Source organism: Bombyx mori, chromosome 15, assembly GCF_030269925.1.
Source record: "Bombyx mori chromosome 15, ASM3026992v2".
In the NCBI taxonomy this organism is placed as follows: Eukaryota; Metazoa; Arthropoda; class Insecta; order Lepidoptera; family Bombycidae; genus Bombyx; species Bombyx mori.
Genome location: NC_085121.1, coordinates 11,119,786 through 11,140,773, shown reverse-complemented (window position 1 = coordinate 11,140,773; position 20,988 = coordinate 11,119,786). Strand labels below are relative to the sequence as shown.

The following is a 20,988-nucleotide window of genomic DNA, read 5'->3' as shown; positions in this document are numbered from 1 at the left end:
GTACCACGATTCGCTGACCAGACTATGAACTTAAATCTCATTGAATAACGTAACGTAAAGCACCAAAATCTACCAACGAAAGTAATTAAAAGAAATAAATAACTGTGCCATTTAGTTGTGACACGAAATCATGTCGGCAACTGCGGCAATTCAAAATATTTTCAACTGGCAATCTTAAATATAACATAAAAAAACCGATGTGGTATTTTTGAGTTTTTCTATGGTGTAGTTACATTAATATAAAAATACAAAACTATCCTTTCATGTTATATTTAATGCTGCCAGTTAACGATATTATTATTTTGAATTACCGCCATTGTAGTTGTGCCACAATTCTCTAAGTATATAAATAATCGATTTGGTGTAATCGACTATACCACGGATTCCTTTATTTAAAGGGGAATGTCAATGTCAACGTCACAATTATCTTGGCACAGGCCCATAGACTTATATAGTAGGGACACGACATATTGTTCTATACGTACAATTGCTTATATAAATAGCACCCATTTTGAAGGCACACACATAAACATATATCTATCTCGTTCTTACTTAGCACTTTAACTCGCAGGAAAACAATATAACAGTATTTCAGTGCGTACATAAAATGAAACATGAATATACGTAAATATCTCCGTCTCCGTCTAATGAGGCTGAAAATCCGCCATGTTGAGCGCAGCAAATGTCATTGTCACGTCAGTTCGGCCGTCTGTTTTGGGTTGTACATTATTTATTGACTTTGATATCGATTTAATATGATTGCTTATATAAAATTTCATATTTTATCATGCTTAAAACATACAAAAATAATAATTAAAACGTATTTTATAGGATCTCAAGAAAGTCGATGCCCCAAAACTGTTATCTATATATATATATTTAAATTCATTATGGAGCCCTCATCCGAAAAATCGGACACCATTTTTCGGTCGGAATCTATTGATCATGACACTAATTATAAATACCTCTTTAAAATATGTCAGCAAAACATATTTAGACATTCTTTTTAGATATTTCGGGAAAAAGGCTACCGACAAAATCTCTTCGGAACTATTTAAATAAAATAGTTTTATTCCGCAGTGAGTAAAACACTATTGTAAATTCGTTAAATATTTAAGTGATTTTAGAGAGGAAGTCACAAGGAATCGCGTTTGTAATTATTGAATAAATGTTCTGTAGGTGTTTTTTTTTCACGCGGTCCCTTGATAAGTTTACAATTTGAATCACTCTCAAGTGAAAGTGATTCAAATGGTGCGGCGCACCTTCCTTGAGGTGCGCTGCGGTAGTGTGTTACGGACTTTAGAGTCAGCAAAACAATTAAAATAGATTGTATTAGTCTTAAGAAAAACACGTACTCAAAATACGATAACATTTAGCATGCTAGAAATGGGCAGATGGCACTGTACTACGCCATATCTTTATGTTTTGCGACAAACGACAACTTTATAAAATCAGTGTAACAACTTTCAAAAATCATCATATCGTTTACTTGGCAAATTCGAAGGACGAACTTGTCTTAGATTTCACACATCTAAATCATATCATATTTGTACATAACAATATACCTACTTACTTCCCATTAAAGTATAAATTCTACAAATAAATAATACTCAACAATATTTAAAATAAAATGAGCCAAGAACGTTTATCGATAAAACCTGATAACATTGAAATCTTTTGTACAGCACTAAAACCACCATGTTTTGTGGTCAGATGACGTCACAGTGGCACGAATTTTTTGTTGTCGTTACATTTCCATAGGTTTCCTACTTCAGTGCACAGGCCATGCACAGGCAGGTTTTTAATTCGTATTGTCATTCGCATAGATTAAACGCCTTTCGTGTTTCTGCGCAAGTGAATGTGTTTTTCCATATTTCTCGAGATTTATTATTATAGCATAATATAATGAGCATAACATGGTATCCTGGTTGGGTACGGCATCAGGGTAGTCAGTTGCCTCCTGCACAATTTTTAGATACCATACTGTTATATTATGATAATCGTAACGAAGATGATGATAAAAACCATTTATTACAGTTATGTATTTTTATTTTAACATATTACATCAAATTCCCTAATAGATACAATATTATCAAAAGCCGGTAGTGATTTAAGTGGGCCTTAGTTCAGTTGAAGTTTTCAGTAAGATCAACCAAATAAATCTGATGTTTCGACCTACGCTTGTTATATGCCTACCTAAAGCCTTATCGTGATAAGCTTCAAGTGCACTGCACATATGAGCTCGTAGGAAACAGCCTTTATAATATCGTTTTTTATTAAAATAACTCGAACAATAAACATAACTTAAACTGTAAACATTGTCTGATTTTACCAATTTGGCCATTGCTGGGAGACCCTAAAATTGGGCTCATGAAACCTTCTTAGGTATTGTAATTTATGCCCAAATTCTAGCACTGTAACGCCAGGTCCAAGTTTGTATGGATTTTGGGTTTCTCCTTTGTGTTTAGTGTAAAAGTGAAATAAACAAAAGGCAACAAAATTTCATAGTGAAGTATTAAACAAACATGAGTCATTCATCAGTTCATCAGACAGTTCTTATTCAATTAGTAGTAGTTTATTTAAAAATTAAAACACAGCTAAATTGCTTTTTTTATGAGTATCTTTATTTTAATTTGGCGACATTGAAGTGTGTTTTCAGCTCCAACCATTTTGTGTAAATGCGGGCAACTGCCGACTCTATATATAACCATCTAGTATGACAAAATTGTACAATTTGTAATAGATCATGATCGTCATTGATAAGTGCTGCCTCGACGAAGAATGGCTGAATCAGTCATATCTTTCTTTAACATTGAATCCGAGATTTCTGAATTAATATGTAAATCGGATCATCTAATGGTTCAATTTCGTAACTCATCACTGAGTGACAACGAAAGCCGCTAGAAAAAACTAATAGCCTCTAAAGTTAAAATTTGTCCACTAAAAGATGTCTAAGCCACCAGATCTAGTGGAAATTCTACTGAGCTGGCAGCACTGTCATAACACATCTCTATGCCTCATAGTAGTGATGCAACCGGTATTAGAAATTCACTAAAACGGTTTTTTCGAAAACCGATACGTTCTGGTTTTTTAATAGAAAACTGATTAAGTTCGAGCAGCATAAAAACGTCATTTGACCTGTGACACAGCCGTAGATAATCATTAATAGGTACACTTAATATTTAAAACACACAGTTCTTTTTTTTTCCTACCCAAGCTTAGAGCCTTGAGAGGCTATGTCAGCGTAACCGGCGAGTAGGTGAGCTCACGGGGCTCAAACCTGACGTTGTTGCTAGCACGAACCCTAGCAAGAGCCGTGCCGGATCGGAAACGCAACCCACTGAGAAGATCCGGCGAGAAACTCAGTGGGCTGTGTCTGTGGGTTAATTTACTCGCCAAGCCCTTCATCGCGACGGATTCGACGAGAACGATGACCGATAGACATAGCGGAAAGGTTATGCGGGATGATACTACACGCTATTACTTTATTTTTTAGTATCCATTTCTAGTTTTAAGCCGTTTAAGAAAATCAATATTCAATGAAATCCCGTGAAATTTTGTTTGGCAAGCATAGAAAAAAAAGAGACCGGTTATTTATTTTAACAACGTTGAACGGAGAGTTTAGATGCTATCATAGCTTCTTTAATAACCATACTACGCTTAAACATGGCAATTGTTTCTGGAATTGGAAAAAATAAAACGTACATAAGTTACACGCAATTTCTGGAAAATGAATGCACATTGATACCGTTTGACAAAACAGCTAAAAAGTACAATTAAGTCAGTGTCAGCAACTGCTACATCATCCGAGCGTATGTATGTACTCCATACGTATTGTCGTTACTCAGAAGCAGGTTACAGAGTTACAGGCACATAGAAGCAGGTTACAGGTATTGCAGTAGGGTATCAATTCGTATTTTGTAAAGCAAAATTATGAATTGACCCAATCCCAATGGGTACTTAGGCATTCATTGATTTTAAATATTTGTGATTTTTTCTCCAATTAATTCTGGTTTTTATAATTTTGTTGCGAATTGTGTGAATTGGCATTTTAGAATTTTTCATGGTATTTTTTTAAAATTTATATTATTGATTAAATGGGTGGACGAGCTCACAGCCCACCTGGTGTTAAGTGGTTACTGGGGCCCATAGAAATACACAACGCAAATACGCCTTGCGTTGTGGATGTCTATGGGCCATTGCCATCTTAAGATATAAGTTCTAGGGTCTCGAGTATAGTTACAACGGCTGCCCCACCCTTCAAACCGAAACACATTAACTGCTTCATGGCAGAAATAGGCAGGGCGGTGGTACCCACCCACGCGGACTCACAAGAGGTCCTACCACCAGTAATTACGCAAATTATAATTTTGCGGGTTTCATTTTTATTACAAGACTAGCTGACCCGGCAGACTTCGTAGTGCCTCAATCGATAAATAAAAGACCTAAACTTTTGTATAAAATAAACTTAAAACAAACAAAAGGAATCCGTCCGACGGGGGACACATCAAAGGAAAAACAAATTTTTTATTTTTATTTAATTCCGAGTATTTTCATATTTATTTACTTTTTAAGCCTTCTCTGGACTTCCACAAAAAATTCGAGACCAAAATTAGCCAAATCGGTCCAACCAATTCTCGAGTTTTAGCGAGACTAACGAACAGCAATTCAGTTTTATATAATTATATGGATGTTATTCCTTCACCGTGGAAGTCAATCATGAACAATTCTTAAGTACCTACGTATTTCATTAGAAAAATTGGTACCCGCCTGAATTTCGAACACCGGTGCATCACTCAACACGAATGCACCGGACGTCTTATCCGTTAGGCCACGACGAATTCGATATATATTTATTCCATATCTTAATTGTTTTTACTATACGATCAATTAAGTTATTTGTTGGATTGCCTTTATATTTTTATTTGATTTTCTCCAGATTTTATTTTTAGATTTTTAATAGTCATTGGGTTTAATTGTCTTTTGTGAATCCGTAAGGGTGGATAACACCACTCTGACTATTTCTGCTGTGAAATAGTGCTGTGAAGCGGCATTTACGTTGTGGATGTTTATGGACTCCGGTAACAACATAACATCAGGTAGACCATGAGCTCGTCCGTAATTCTTTCAAATTTAAAATATAATATTAAAGCGATATCACAAAACACCGATTCCAGAATAGAATCGGACAGATAGCCTGGATTTCTTTGAACCTTTAAAATGGGACAGATCTCTGCCATCTACGATTAGACTTGGTTCAATTAAACCCATTGAAGACACAAGTTTGCGCGTTCATTGCGAAGAAGGACCAATTTGTCATGGTGCGGCAATTCCAAGGAGTATTATTGCAACCTTCCAAGAGTATTGGGATACTTGGAGTCTAGATTTCGAGGGATGTCCAATTTCGGAGTCGTTTGGAGGGCAAAACCAAGTTGGCGCCCAAAATGCTGGGAGTCCTCAACAGAGCGAAGCGGTACTTCACGCCGGGACAAATGCTTTTGCTTTACAAAGTACAAGTGCGGCCTCGCGTGGAGTACTGCTCCCGCCTCTGGGCCGGGGCTCCCAAATACCAGCTACTTCCGTTGGCATTGTCGATAATCCCATTTTCACCGATCGCTTAGAACCTCTGAGCCTACTACGGAGGAACGGTTCTCTCTGTATTTTGTACCGTATGTTCCAAGGGGAATGCTCTGAGGAATTGTTTGAGATGTTTTTACCATCGCACCACTTTCGCGCTCTTCCAAAGATATTTTTTGCCACGTACCATCTATCCGGCTTTGGAATGAGCCCCCCTCTACGGTGTTTTTCGTGTGCTATGACATGTCTTTCTTCAAACGAGGCTTGTGGAGAGCAACACCGCGAGAAGAAATTCTAAAAAATGTTAATTTGACGCTATGAGAATTGAAAAAGTGTCATTTTCAGTTGAAACAAAAATAAATATGGTAATATTTTTTTTATTGCCCTTGTAGGCAGACGAGCATACGGCCCACCTGATGGTGAGTGGTTACCGTCACCCATGAACTTCAGCAATGCCAGGGGCAGAGCCAAGCCGCTGCCTACCGCTTAATATTCTCCACAAGCCTCGTTTGAAAAAGGACATGTCATAGCGCTCGGGAAACACCGTGGAGTCACCGTCAACAGTCACCGTCTACAACGACCGTGATGCTCCGCCCATCCAAAAAGCTAGAAACAACATATAATAACAAACTTTTACATTTATTAAATTAGTAGGAAGGAAGCAGCTTTTTTATTCATTATACATAGGAAATACACAAATTAACAATATAATAACGAAGACGGGCTATGTAACTCAAACAATTAAATCACTTTGTTTCAGCAATCAAAACATTTCTTTTGAATGTTGCGACATCGTCACAAATAATTTCGCGAGGGAACTTTTGGTAATTAGTATCCTAAACAGGAAAAAATGATAGCATGGACATAAAATCAGGTATCGCAAGTATTCGAGTCAACTAGATTTCGTCCTCTCACCACCTGTTTACCTTGAAACTTGACATTTACCGATTGCTAAATTTAAATGTTGAATGCATTAAAATTTTGTTCGTTTAGGCGTTCGTTTATATTTATTTTACGTATATCCGCATTTAAATTTTGCTCAGCTCCTCTAATTTATTTAAGGACTTTGTAAATCTTGATGCCATCCGCGTTGTCGAGGATAGGCAGGGCTGGCGCAGGATAGTCCAGGAGAAAATTATTAAGGGAGTTCACGACCCTCAGTATTGAGGATTATCTATGTCAGGAGAAGTATAAATCTCAATAGAGATGATTCTCTGTAATCGTCCTGTAAATTTTCTAAACGCATCAATTAGTACCTACTTGACTTTGTGTATTTAGACTAAGCGCTTTTAACCTAAAAATGTAGGCAAGTTTTGCACTTTAAATTATCGGTTTGAATATTGCTATTTCTATCCTACTGATACAAAGATAAATATCATGTAATAATCAAACAACATATTAGATAAAATTTTGTTACCTAAATAATACTGAATTTTTAATACAAAAAAGAGGCATCTGCGCTTAGGACCTTCCACTGATGTGATGCGCACTTGAGATAAGGGGTTCCGTAGACAAGTTTAATGTTACTGTTTTTGTACTTTACTTCGAAATAGTACGACGGGAAATATGCTGTACTACCATAAAGGTCATAAAACATATCAGGTTCATTTTGCTCATAGAATTTACTTTTCTTTTAGGTACCTATTTACTTTCTAAATTTTATTCTAAACTAGCGACCTGCCCTCGCTTCGCGGGAACTGTAATTTATTATTGGTTTTATTGAATATTCTTTTATACAAATCTGGTCCTGGCGGTAACAAACACAATAAAAAAAGGAACGTAACAAACAAACAAATCTAATCTTTCCTCTTCTTACATTAATGACTAACTATTTTGGTGATGATGGCTTACAGATAAAATGTCACGGGCTTTTTTATACTATTTGAGGTAAACATTTCCTACATTCTATAAGTGTAACTGCAACGGTTTTTGCCGCGCACGCCAAAATGTAATATATAGCTCGCAGATGGCAGATTAGTTTTCCTTCTTACTTGACACTGATATATATATTTTGAATAATTCTTACTTTAATTTTATATTATAAATTATAGTCTATGTGTTATTCTGATGTGTAAGCTTAGTGTCATATTTATTTATATCGAATCCACAGCCTAAAAATAAGTTTGTAGCTTTTAGTTCAAAAAATTACGATACTTCCATACAACTTTTCATCCCGCCCCTTCAACCCTTTACAACCCTTTTTTCGGATTAAAAAGTAGCTTGAGTTCTTTCTCAGGCTCTAGACTATCTATGTACCAAATTTCATTTAAATTGGTTCTGTAGTTTTGACCTGAACGCGCGACAGTTAGGTACTTTCAATTTTATAATATTAGTATTAATTTAACCCACGTCGCTAGTAGGTATCTGACTATTGTAGCTATGTTATATGGTTATGACTAAAAGAAACCATCTAATTTTAGCTTTATGCAGTATTTAATTATCAAAAATAAATTTTTTGCAGCCGTGTTCACAAAAAATTACAAAAAATAATCCTTATATGACCTTTTTATCTTTTCTAACTAAGAAGAAGATATTATTGGACATAATAGGTCATGTCAGGTTTCTATTAGTATTTTCATAGAATTTAGTGATATAAATTATCAGGAGGCGACTACAGAGCGCTTTGGTTACAATCGCGTCGCGTCTAAAGGTCGTTAATTCACTAAAATGTCAAAATATGAACTTTAAATCTTCGCACCAAGAGGTCGATCATCAAGCAACTTGGAAATTTACATCACTACATTACATAATCGTTGCCTACATACGGTGTTATGTCAAACACAAAAATCAATTTAAAAATGAAGACAAATTTTTATACACACGTGCATAACATTAAACTAATAAAGTACACTCTCAAATAAGTATTCGAATCCAAAAAAGGGTTCTTTTAAACTTTTTATTTTTTTATTCATGTACTTCTAATTTTTATATTTCTACAATAATTACGTATACATTTTACAAATCAACGGATTTTACGTAATAGCCCAGCGTTTTAACCTGGGATTATGTGACCCTCTATTAGTTCAATACGTCATCAAGTAAGAGGAATAAATGAAACTTCAAGGCTGGAAAAAATCCGTAATACGTGATCGAAACTTCTTTCCCCCAGAACAAAGAAACCGGATATCTAACCGCATAATTTAACAAAAATATTTCGATACCTACATAATGCCCTTTTTTTTTTGGTCAGGAGGAATTCGCCGGACTTCCGCCCTCCACCGGGGATGGTGGGCGGAGCATGTCGGAGTCGAACCGACTAAAACCTCCTTTTGCTCAACACCCAACGTTCAAACCTCGCATGAGACACAACTCATGAAAAGGCAAAGGGGGGAAAGTGAAGCGTTTAGTGCGGAGCACATCTCTCCCATCACCCTCCCCCTCGGGACGCCGGACCGGCGGTCGTCGGCGCCACAACCACCAGCCCTCTCGGTTAGTTAACCCTAACTTGTTGTTACAAGCTAGCTGCTGCTGTTACGGTTGCTGTTTAGAACCTTAAAAATAGCTTGAATTTTAAATCATGATTATTGATCTAGTGAGCTGTGCTATGTCACTACACTAGGTTTTCTAGATTCCATTACCGGTCATAGTCAGCTATTTTTATTAAAGATGTTTGATATTTGGTATTTGATTGTAATTTTGTTCATCTCGTATATTTCTCTAATATCCGCCAAACTGCATAAAGCTTTAACCTGGGGTCAGAGACAATAGAAAAAAAAACAAATATTGTCCTGTCCAACTGTCTGTTTATTCCCCTGAAGCCTCTTAATAATTATTTGGAATGTATGCAGTTACCTTATATAATTTTTTTTTTATTGCCTTTGTAGGCAGACGATCATACGGCCCACCTGATGGTAAGTGGTCACCGTCGCTCATGGACGTCAGCAATGCCAGGGGCAGAGCCAAGCCGCTGCCTAAAAATTTGCCTATATTGGGTACTGCAGAATAAATCTTATCTTATCTTATATATATATATATATATATATAAAAATGAAATGCTGTTCGTAAGACTCGCTAAAACTCGAGAACCGCCGGACCGATTTTGCTAATTTTGGTCTTGAATTATTTGTGGAAGTCCAGAGAAGGTTTAAAATGTAGATAAATATGAAATTGCTCGGAATTAAATAAAAATAACAATTTTGTTTTTCCTTTTTTTTGTTTTAAGTTATTTTATACAAAAGTTTAGGTTTTTTATTTATCAATTGAGGCACTACGAAGTCTGCCGGGTCAGCTAGTAAGCAATAAAAGTCTTAATTGCGTTTTCTTTTATATGTATAATAAGAACATTTCGTCGTTGTAAAGCTTCGATCAATAATACTACAAGATTCCCGATTAGCGCTTCAAAAACGGCCCGAAAAATAAAAAGTTGTAAAGTTGAAATCTCATATTATGTGTATAAATCTTTTTCACATAGGATACTTTGATCTACAATAAAATGCAAACCGACGCTTAGGATTTTTTAAGATTGACGCGTAATAAAGTGAAATTTTGAATTAAGCTCATGGGAGTTTTTGCGGAGTAGATAGGTATTCAAAATAACTTTAATAATTTTGCATACATCATTTTGGCCCAAAATGTGACATAGAAGATTTTAAATTTGCAACGACGATTTAAAGCCCTTAATCTCTTTTAAAAATAACATTAAAAATAAAACAATTACTTCACTCCATGACACTGAAGAGAAATCCTTTTTATAAACTAAAGAGTTTTAAATAAGGTTTTTCTTTACATAAATATTGAGACTTGGTTCTTCATTTTCCATGATAGGTGGTGTCGATCACGTTTATGTCTATGGACTCTGAGCGCATTCATTTCTCTAATGGAGTAGAAAATCAATGAATTCTATTGAATAAAGATATATTTTTATTGCTTAGATGGGTGGACGAGCATCACCCTTCAGACCGAAACACATTACTGCTTTTGCAGAAATAGGCAGGGTGGTGGTACCCACCCGTACGGACTCATAAGACGTCCTACCATCAGTAAACAAAATTACAGTACCTACAGATTTACAGTACATGTCTGTCTCAAATTGAATTACAATAATAAACAATAATTGAATATTATGAAAGGTATTAGTTATTAGTATTTCTGACATAAAAAATGAAAACAGAATGCAATTTGAAGGGATCAAATCAGTGGACGCGAGTCATCAGAGATGGTGTCTCACAAGTCAGTCTCATGTGACGCGAGGGTGGACGCGTTTTAGATCGCGTGCACCCCCGCGTCTGAATATAATAATATAAACTTTATAAATTAAAACGATTTTGATTGCAGAACTTGGAAGAACATAGCTAATCGAGAGTTTTTTTGTTGAGTAGTCGTCTTCACGCTTTCTAGAAGACAATCCAAAAGTTTATAGGTAATCAAAATTATAAATTATAATTCGAAACTTAAACAAGGATAAGCACGGGTGGGTGGGTCTCTTGACATTGCATAGTCGAATACGTAGTCGCCTAGTTTTTTAATAGTAGCCCTTTGGAATGCGTTTATTTCAATTTGTTGTTCGTTAATCAGATATTGCGGTAGTGCAATTGTCTGCAGACTGCAAGGCGCGTTTGCCTTGAAAAAGCTTCCTGTCGGTGGCGCCCTCGTCGGTGAAGGGGACACGCTAGTCTTTGTTTGTAACCAACACAAAGTTGCAAAACAAGTTTTTTGTGATTGCGGTAGTTTGAAGAATTTCTCAATTATAAAAACCGGTCATGCCTAATGCATAATAAGTGTAAGCATCAATAAATATTATTTTAAAATATGTTATCTGTGCCTAAAGTACATAGATGGTATAAGAGGACATTCTCGAACCCTGATCGGCACCGAATTACCAGCTCACGTCCCCAAAAAACAATTTAGTAAGTTAGGCGCAAATATTAATTAATATCATGAATCATCAAATTAATACTATATGATTATTTCTTTTCATTATTATTTCTTAATTTAAAAGAATGCACCTGACGAACATACTGGGCTTTTTCGTGACCTTTGACCAAACCTATCGATCGATATCTAGTCCTATTCGTCAGTTTTTTTTTGTTATCTGATTACTAGGTGCATAGAACGCTAAATATTATGTATTTTATGATGTGATAATTAATATTCGTAGCGTCTAATCCTAAAGGATTAACTCGGATCAAGCGGTGCCTATGAGCTTCGATAATACTTACCGCTAATTGGGCCGTAGGTTCGTTCACCACCAATTTATATGCCATTAAAAAATAGGTACCAAATACCTTTTTTTTATTTAATGTAGCATGACCATAACACATACATAACACAGCCATCTATGAAGGAAGAAAAAATAAGATCGCAATGTTTTCTATTTTACTTGTTTAATTCTCGAAAGACATAAACAGTATTAGACTTTCTATATCAAAAGTATAAAAGCATTTATTATTCTAGGTGCGTCATTCGGACTGTGGACGGTGGAATTTCGCCGTGACTGCGGTCAGGTGGAGGCCACTGACACTTGCGTACTTTTTTTTACAGTAAACCTGTGTGCATTGCACCGCTCTCCTTGTTAAAACAAATCCAAACAATTTGGAATTTAACTTTAAAAAAATTCCATATAAAGTCCTTTATCGCCTTGCACATTTTTATTATTTTCAAAGGCAGTATTATAAATCAGCGCAGTATTAAATATATTGAGCCTACGATACTGCTCAGCTGTTTTGATAATTAAAAAGATTCATTATTATTTTTTAATTTGTACATCACTCCCATAGACCCATAGAGCCCATTGACACCTACGACGTAAATGCCGCCACTCGCCTCGAGTTATGAGTTCTTAGATCTCAGTTTTTACAGTACAACGGCTGGCCCGCCCTTCAAACCGAAATGTTTTACGGCAGAAATAGGCAAGGTAGTGGTACCTACTCGTGCGGATTCACAAAATGTACTACCACCAGTAATTGCGCAAATTATATTATTGCGGGTTTAATTTTTTATTATACGATGCTATTCCTTCACCGTGGAAGTCAATCGTGAACAATTGTCAAGTACGTATTTCATTAGAAAAATTGGTACTTGCCTGCGGGATTCGAACACCGATGCATCGCTTGATACGATTGCACCGGACGTCTAGGCCACGATTACTTAAAAAAAACTATTTAAATTTTGTAACATTTTTTCCTACCTATTCTAGTGACTTCGAGGGGTCATACTAGACTCACTGAGCGAGTAAGTTAGCTCACCGGGCTCTTACCTGTGGACGTTGATAACACTAGCTCTAGCAAAAGCAGTGCTTCGCAGAATCTACCAGTAATACCACTGTCCCGTCTATTTATACTTTTTCTTCTCAAAGTCATTTAAGCGTTCCTGTTTGGACGATAGGACGGCTGTTGAGACAATGGATTCGAAACTTTATCTTTTGCTTGAGAACCTACACGACGCAATCACGGCGTGATCGTTGTCTGAAACCGCTTTTCTCTTCTTTGATGTTTGAATTTTCATTTAATCTTCCGTGATTCGAAAAGTGGAAATGCTTATAGATAACTATCAACAGGTTAGTTTAAAACAAAACAATTTGGCAATGCAGTGATTTTAAGATAGCGTATCAGGATTTAAAATTTAGATAATGAAGACTATTATTGATATAACTAAATACTTGATCCGCCGATATGTGAAAAGATAAGTTGATATTTTGATAGAAAATTACATCTAAGTAGGTACTTCATCCACCTTGATACGTAAAAAAATAAACTGATATTTTGATAGTTACCAATTTTTTGTTTGGTTTCATTATGAAATAAACCAATGTCACACGTGAATTCGAGAAATTCGAGAAACATTTTGTATTTGTTGTTTATTCTTTTATTTTATTGACGGTCATATTAAATAAATATATATCATATATATCATACCATGGTCAATGTAAAATAAAATGTACTTTTTTTCGTATTACTAACACTTCTTATGGAATTTAATTCTGAAATAACAATTTATTATTATTATTATTATTATTAACCATCAATTGGGCTTGAAAAGCCACATTAAAAATATGATTGCAAAAACGCGTTAATATGTAATACAACTAATTGTGTCTAAAATTTAAATTGTCTTATTTACATAATAGGGAAACTGGTAACTTATTAGGTAGGTACATCTATGGTTTGTTAGTTTTTTTATTTTTATTGCTTAGGTGGGTGACGAGCTCACAGCCCACCTGGTGTTAAGTGGTTACTGGAGCCCATAGACATCTACAACGTAAATGCGCCACACACCTTGAGATATAAGTTCTAAGGTCTCAGTATAGTTAAAACGGTTGCCCCAACCTTCAAATCGAAACGAATGACTGCTTCACGGCAGAAATAGGCAGGGTGGTGGTACCTACCCGTGCGGACTCACAAGAGGTCCCACCACCAAAAGTTAGTCTTTAGTCAGTTAAGTAAAGTCTTGAGTAATAATACTTGATGGGTATTGAAACCTCTGACTTTTTTGGGTTTCGCATGGTAAAAAACGTATTTTTGAACCCGTTTATGGTCTGCCCGTGTCGTATGTCACAATAATTTTTCATACATATCATTTTCATGATACTACTGGCTTTGTTTAATATTTTTCATAAGTATAGTATTGTATATTTTTCAAAGTAATTTATCAATTATGAGAGAATGTATTGAAATATGTTGTTGTAAGTATATTTTTTATGGCATAGACTAGTGATGACATCACAATGTGAAACGGCCACCCGCCTTGTGATGGTTCAAATCTCAATTATATACATACACTGATAACTCAATTATATATAGTACAACGACTGTCCCAATCTTTCAAACTGGAACGAACTACTGTTTCGCGGTAAATACACTGTGATTATTTATAATGTGCACATATCGAAATGAGGGAATCTATGGTTAATTTTATCGAGGGAAAAATATTTGAAAAATGCTAAATATATTTTTTTTATTTCTTACAGAATTTTTAAAATTTTTGTTTATTACCTACTGTGACTCCGGTGTAAACAAAATGGTGTAACTTTTGAACTAAATCATGTATCGCGTTTAAACAAATTGCATAACGATTGGAAGTAATTAGGCGTCCTCATAAAATGTAAAAGTGGGAAAAACCTCCCCTCAATTGAAAATAAACATGTTTTTTTTAGCATAAATCTGTTATTTTTGCATAAATTTTTAGAACGATCCTAAAATTTCTCAAAAAGACGCCCCCTTTTTTATGACTTAAAGTTATTCTACATCGACCCATTAGAAAAATGTTATGTTTATAACTCAAACATAACATTTTCTATCAAGTGTTAAAAGATGGCACTCCGAATGTGCGATTTATTGTTTTCTTAAGGACAGTTCAATTAAAACCATTTATTATGTTATAAAAAATTGAATGCATGAGGTTCTCAAAATGTCCACCTCTTTGTTGTAGGCACAAAGCCGCGCGGATTAAAATTTGTTGTGTCGCTCTCCTTATCATTTCAGGATTATTGCGAATATCATTCGCACAGTTCATTATGGGGTCATGCAACAAACTGTACGGGCTTACAATACGTCCTTTTTTCTTCCCACACGGGCGCCCCTTATAGGGCCATTGACCGTACCACACCTGTATAGAGACGGCGCGTCACTTGGTCAGGCCCCCCGACGTTGGGCAGAAGCCGGCTTAACGCGCCGGCCATCCGCAACTAACGAGGGACCAGGATCTGAAAGTGAGCACGGAAGGTCCAACGACTATCCAGAATGAGGCCGAGGTACTTCAATTGCATCCCGACCCCAATACGAACGCCTCCAACCACGATATGGGCATCGACAGGTGGCACTCTCAGAGGCCTGTGGAACCACATGGCCTGGGATTTACTGAGTGCCACGTCGAGACCCAATCTCCTGATTTTGCCGACGATATGCGCCACCCCAGCGGTAGCAAGACGGGCAGACTCAGCAAAACTGCCTCCCCGGGCCACGACCAACGTGTCGTCTGCGTAACAGATTACGCTCAGGCCCGGGAGAAGGGCAACTCTCAGCACCCAGTCACACCCGATATTCCACAAAAGAGGGCCGAGCACCGACCCCTGTGGAACGCCGCGCACGACTGGGAATCGGTGCACGATCCCACCATGTCCGGTACACGTGACCGATCTGTCCTCTAAGTAGGAACCCACCAGCCGGCGAAGGTAGGAGGGCACTCCGTGTCTTTCCAACGCCTCCCCTATCACGGACCAGGGCAGGGTGTTAAATGCATTGGCGATATCGAGCGACACCGCTAAGCCCACCCTGCCCCTGGAGACGGCCTTCTCCGAGAGGGCCCGCACGCGAAGATCGCGTCTACGGTTGAGCGGCCCTCTCGGAAGCCATACTGCTCCGCCGTACAATACGTCCTACCACAAGTACACGATATTTATCCTTCATGGTAGAAATAATTCGTGAATATATGTAAAGTACATATTATATATCAGGTACCGGCCCGCAAATTCAAAAAACAACTGCTTGATTACAAAAAAAAATTATAAAATGTACTCTTGCTTTAATATTTATTTCTAATAAGTCATGAAGCTCTCCTTGAATCTAATAAATTGAAAGGTTTGGTTATAGAGCAAGGTTCTCTATTGGAGAATGCTACTTTCAACGAAAAGCTTTACTGTTTTAAAACAAAAAAACTTATATACTTCGTCAAAGAAGACATTTCTTTTGGGTTAAGATACAGTACGTAGCACTGGTTGAACAAACTGTACGAATTAATTTCTAAAATGCCATTAAAACTAAACATTCCCAGACTCACGCTATTTTCTACACTTTAATAATCCTTAAAAACCTCAGTTACTTTTATAACAAAATGTTTACAAATGACGTGCTTAGATTTATGCAGCTTTACTTTTCGGTATGAGCCCACTGAGCTACTCGCCGGATCTTCTCAGTTGGTCGCGTTTCCGATCCGGTGGTAGATTCTGCGAAGCACGGTTCTTGCTAGGGTTCGTGTTAGCAACATCGTCAGGTTTGAGCCCCGTGAGCTCACCAACTATGCCGGTGACGCTGACATGGTATCTCTAGACCAACAGCTTAGGAAAAAAAAATTGGTATGTAGAATGGCACTTAAGATAAGTTGTGGTCCTGAGTGTTAGGAGTCCGCTCAAATTCATTTGGTCGAAAAACATTATGTTTGTATTTTGAACTACATATAAAACATCGAAGCGCAAATATTTGGCGGCCTTTACCCTTGAGACTGTGGTACAGTCGTCTCTAAATCATTATTGTTTAACAATGCGTTTCATTCATTCGAATACAGTAGTAAAACATAAGTTTACGATCGCTATATTTTTGTGTTATCGTATTCCGTGTACACTACACCCTAAATGCCTTGTATAGGAAACATGGTTGTTGTAGTTTCTTTACATAACAATAAATTATTTCACAAAGCCTTTGTTAGTGAGGTCGACTGTCCATATTATGTTATTGTCCGAAATGTTATGTGAGTTCTTAAAGTTGCCGTTGTATTTCTACGATGTATGTAGGTTTTGCTCGTATTTACATATTTGTATTCGGTGATACCTCTTCTAGCATGCATAAAACCCAGCTAGCGTACAATTTACCATTATCAAGAGCTATATTTTTATGAAATTTGTGAAGGTCATTCTATTTTTATAGAGCAAATAATCTATCGTGTTGGTTTTGATTGATAAGACGGCTGTAAGTATTTTTATTTGTTTTATGTGATTTAACACAAACCGATTTGTGGGCGCATTTAACAAAAGCGCAGTCTTGGCTGAACCTACCTTTATAAGTTAACTATTTTTCTCTGCGTTTACCTATTTAAAATTCAATTTCATATTTATGTACCTATTATTTATTAAAATTATTTCAAGCCGACTTTAGTGTTACCTACTGCGTATAATTTTTATTAAAGTAGGTGCGTTATTTAACGTAATTATTTAATCAAGTGTTTCAGTGATAAATGTTCTTTCAACTATTCCGTATGATACCATTATTAGTATTATATTACAATCAACTGGACTATACTGATATGAAAACACACAGACAGCTGACAGTAAAATAAACATTTGATATGTTATTTGATATGTCAAACCTATTAAAATCCCCAATCACTCAGTTTGGACGAAACCGTCCAAATCTTAGATTTGACATAACTCAAACAAGACAGGCAGAGATAGGAGCCAGAGATCTTCTTGGTGAGATGCGATGACATTCGTTTGGTGTAGAGCGCATCTCTCTTCCTTACCGCAGGACGCCGGACCGGCGGTTATCGGGCTATCCGGAGCCCGCCTAAATGGCATTACATAAGAAAAACTACCTGCAAAACCTTTATTCTGTTACAGTGATAATATTATGGCCACTAAAATTTCAAACAATATAGGTACGTATATATTGAGTAAAAAATAGGTATTACATAATAAACATATTAATATAAAATTTAATTTAGTAAATTGCCAATAACGAACCTAAATGTGTATGGGAATTGTCCTCCATATGTTATTCTTAATAAAATTAACGATTATACTTAAGTACTTCTTGAAGCAAGTACAAGTAATGTACCTATAATACAAAATGAAAAAATCAGGAGCACTAACTACCGCATTCATTTCTTTTGAATAACTCTCAACTTCGAGAACGACTATAATAATTATACCCATACACGCGCATCACAAGATAGACATACATACACATGAAATTTTCACTCCACTACTATTCGCAAATTCTCTTTCAATTTCTCTACAGGGAACAAGTAGAGATAAAGAATTAATTTATAATTAATGAAGTTAGAGGATTTAGTTCTTTTCATTATATTTTATATCTAATCTTAAGAATAACTTATAGGCAATATTTTAATAGGCACAATTTCACAACACTATCTCGCTGTTAATTTTTGAAAGTTACGATTTCGCAAGGACAATGTCAACTTGTGGGATTGTGGTAGGCATTGCTTAACTCTGTTTTCAATAGCTCAATATAGTGTATCTATGAAAGAACAGTCAGTGTGATCGTGTATAGTTAAAAAGCGAGGCGAGGGTTCAGCGTTGATGTGTGGCGTCGGCCGTCAAGTGGGTCGCGTTGTGAAACAGTGAGAGGCGTGCGAGTTGAACAATCTGCGCAACAATTGCAGGCTCCTACAACTTATGTCTACATTACCTAAGCAAAATACCTATTTCAACTTTCATAAATAATGTCCAATAAAAAATACCTTGACAAGACCTCCAAACAAGAAGTACACCAGTTACGTGCATTTGTACTTTTTTTCCTAATTTTTATAGTACCTATACCTACATACTTAAGATCATAATTTATTTCATGGAGCCTCATCTTCATCTCTTAGTGATACATTTGGCGATTTGTCTGGAGTCGTGCTATATTATCACAAAACAAGAGACCAAAACAAAAAAGTCAAGCCTTCACAGTTTATGATGTCCTTTGCCAAGAGGCACCCTTTTTAAACGCTTTTAATACTGTAATTTGGTTGTTGGTGAGAATTAACAAATTGAAATATTTATTACGTTTACGTTTTAATTAATTAGACGCTTAACTTAACAGGTTGAAGTCTGAGCTGAAGGAGGGCTATTGGTCATGCTTGATGAAGTTGATTGATGCTGGCCGATGACTTGATGCTGAATATTATCGTAAACCAACACTGGATATTCCGCAGTATCAATTTACGACCATAGTTAGGGAAAGAGGTTACATGAGTCGTCTATTATCAAAGGTGGCAATCTGTGCATTTGGACAAAAAAAATTACTGATATTTCAATACAGATTGATTTGAATATAATCGTCTCCTTCAAAGAATACGGTTCAAAACCTGCATTAAATAAAGGTTAATACTTAACCTGTTATTTATCTAAGATGTCGTTCAGAAGAGTTTTGTAACTGCCAATGGAATACAAAGTCAATAATTCGTTTTTCTGATTTACCAATAATTGTCCAAAAGTCACATTGCCGGCTTTGATAATAGTCGACTCACATGTCGTTTTAAAGCACAGTATTTTAATATTCAAGATGAATTTAGACATATTTTACACAGAACAATATCTCTGTACCTACCTCTCGTATAGGATTCGATATGATACTCCAAGCCAAATTATAAAGTCGTCGAAAGAACTAAAACTAGTAATTCATAAATAAAATATTGCCTCGTTAAACAAGCGAGAATATATTTAATGGAAAGGGGTAGGTATCTACCGCTTTTAGACCTCACCAAGGATAAGGGAGCTCCCGCCGCTATATTCTGAACATATGCTTACTGTCAAACAAGCATGCGCGTTCGAAAAATGATTCATGTTGTATTAATGATTTTAACACTGTCTATTCCATATTTTGTCTTTTGACTGCCGCACTTTATTGTACTTAGGTAATGTTGAAGATTTATTTGTGTATGGGGTTACAGTAGATGCTTGTGCAATCGAACATACGTACTGAAGCGAATTTATGTCTATTAACACTAGTGAGAGTTGTCTATTCGGGAGTTGTGGATTGCAAAACAATCATCGTCAGGTTTGAGCCCCGCAAGCTCACCTACTTGTTAGGGTTACGCTAAAATGCCCTTTTTTTTTTATTGCCTAGATGTGTGGACGAGCTCACAGCCCACCTGGTGTTAAGTGGTTACTGGAACCCATAGAGATCTACAATGTTGAGAGTAGACACCACAAGTCGTCGTGGCCTAAAGGATAAGACGTCCGGTGCATTCGTATCTAGCGATGCGATGGTGTCCGAATCCCGCTGGCAAGTACCAAATGCTTCTAATGAAATACGTACTTAACAAATGTTCACGATTGACTTCCACGGTGAAGGAATAGCATCGTGTAATAAAAATCAAATCCACAGAATTATAATTTGCGTAATTACTGGTGGTAGGATGTCTTGTGAGTCCGTACGGGTAGAAACCACCACCCCGGCTATTTCTGCTGTGAAGCAGTAATACGTTTCGGTTTGAAGGGTGTGGCAGCCGTTGTACCTAACTATACTGAAACCTTAGAACTTATATCTCAAGGTAGGTGGCGGCGTTTACGTTGTACATGTCTGTGGGCTCCGGTTACCACTTCACATCAGGTGGGCCGTGAGCTCGTCCACCTACCAAAGCAATAAAAATAAAAACTTGAACTTAAGCTGATACTAACCCCTCCTAGAAATCAAAAAAATAAAATTACATCCTCGGAAAACGCAAATCTAAATGTAACTTTTCGAAGGACTACCAATGTCCATCAGATTTTGGGGATTTTAAAGCTGTGGTATTATGTAAGTAGGTACTGTTTGGAATACAAAATATTTGCATAAGATTCAAATAAGTCCTTTGTGGTAACCGAACCAGTTTTATCTGGCCAAAGGTCACACGGTCAACCAGATTTTTTTTATTAACGCGCGATTATTACATTTATATTATTTATATTTACCTATCAGGATATACCGATAATGTGCACGAGTTTGACAATCATATCTCTGCATTAACCGCCTGGTTGGTCATCGTGGATGTGAG

The 20,988-nt window shown here is 36.5% G+C and overlaps 1 protein-coding gene and 2 long non-coding RNA genes across 3 annotated transcripts in view; 2 read left to right on the top strand and 1 right to left on the bottom strand.

The window, feature by feature from the left end:
- LOC101743353 (TAR DNA-binding protein 43) overlaps nt 1-20,988 on the bottom strand; it is a 490,523-nt gene that overhangs the window by 5,247 nt on the left and 464,288 nt on the right. The gene's annotated exons all lie outside the window — the stretch shown is intronic.
- LOC134200221 (uncharacterized) lies at nt 3,804-9,197 on the top strand. The gene is made up of 2 exons (XR_009975044.1): nt 3,804-3,890; nt 8,768-9,197. It is a non-coding gene; the product is annotated as an uncharacterized LOC134200221 (long non-coding RNA).
- Nucleotides 14,069-14,674, top strand: LOC134200140 (uncharacterized). Its single transcript, XR_009974923.1, has 2 exons — nt 14,069-14,197; nt 14,483-14,674. It is a non-coding gene; the product is annotated as an uncharacterized LOC134200140 (long non-coding RNA).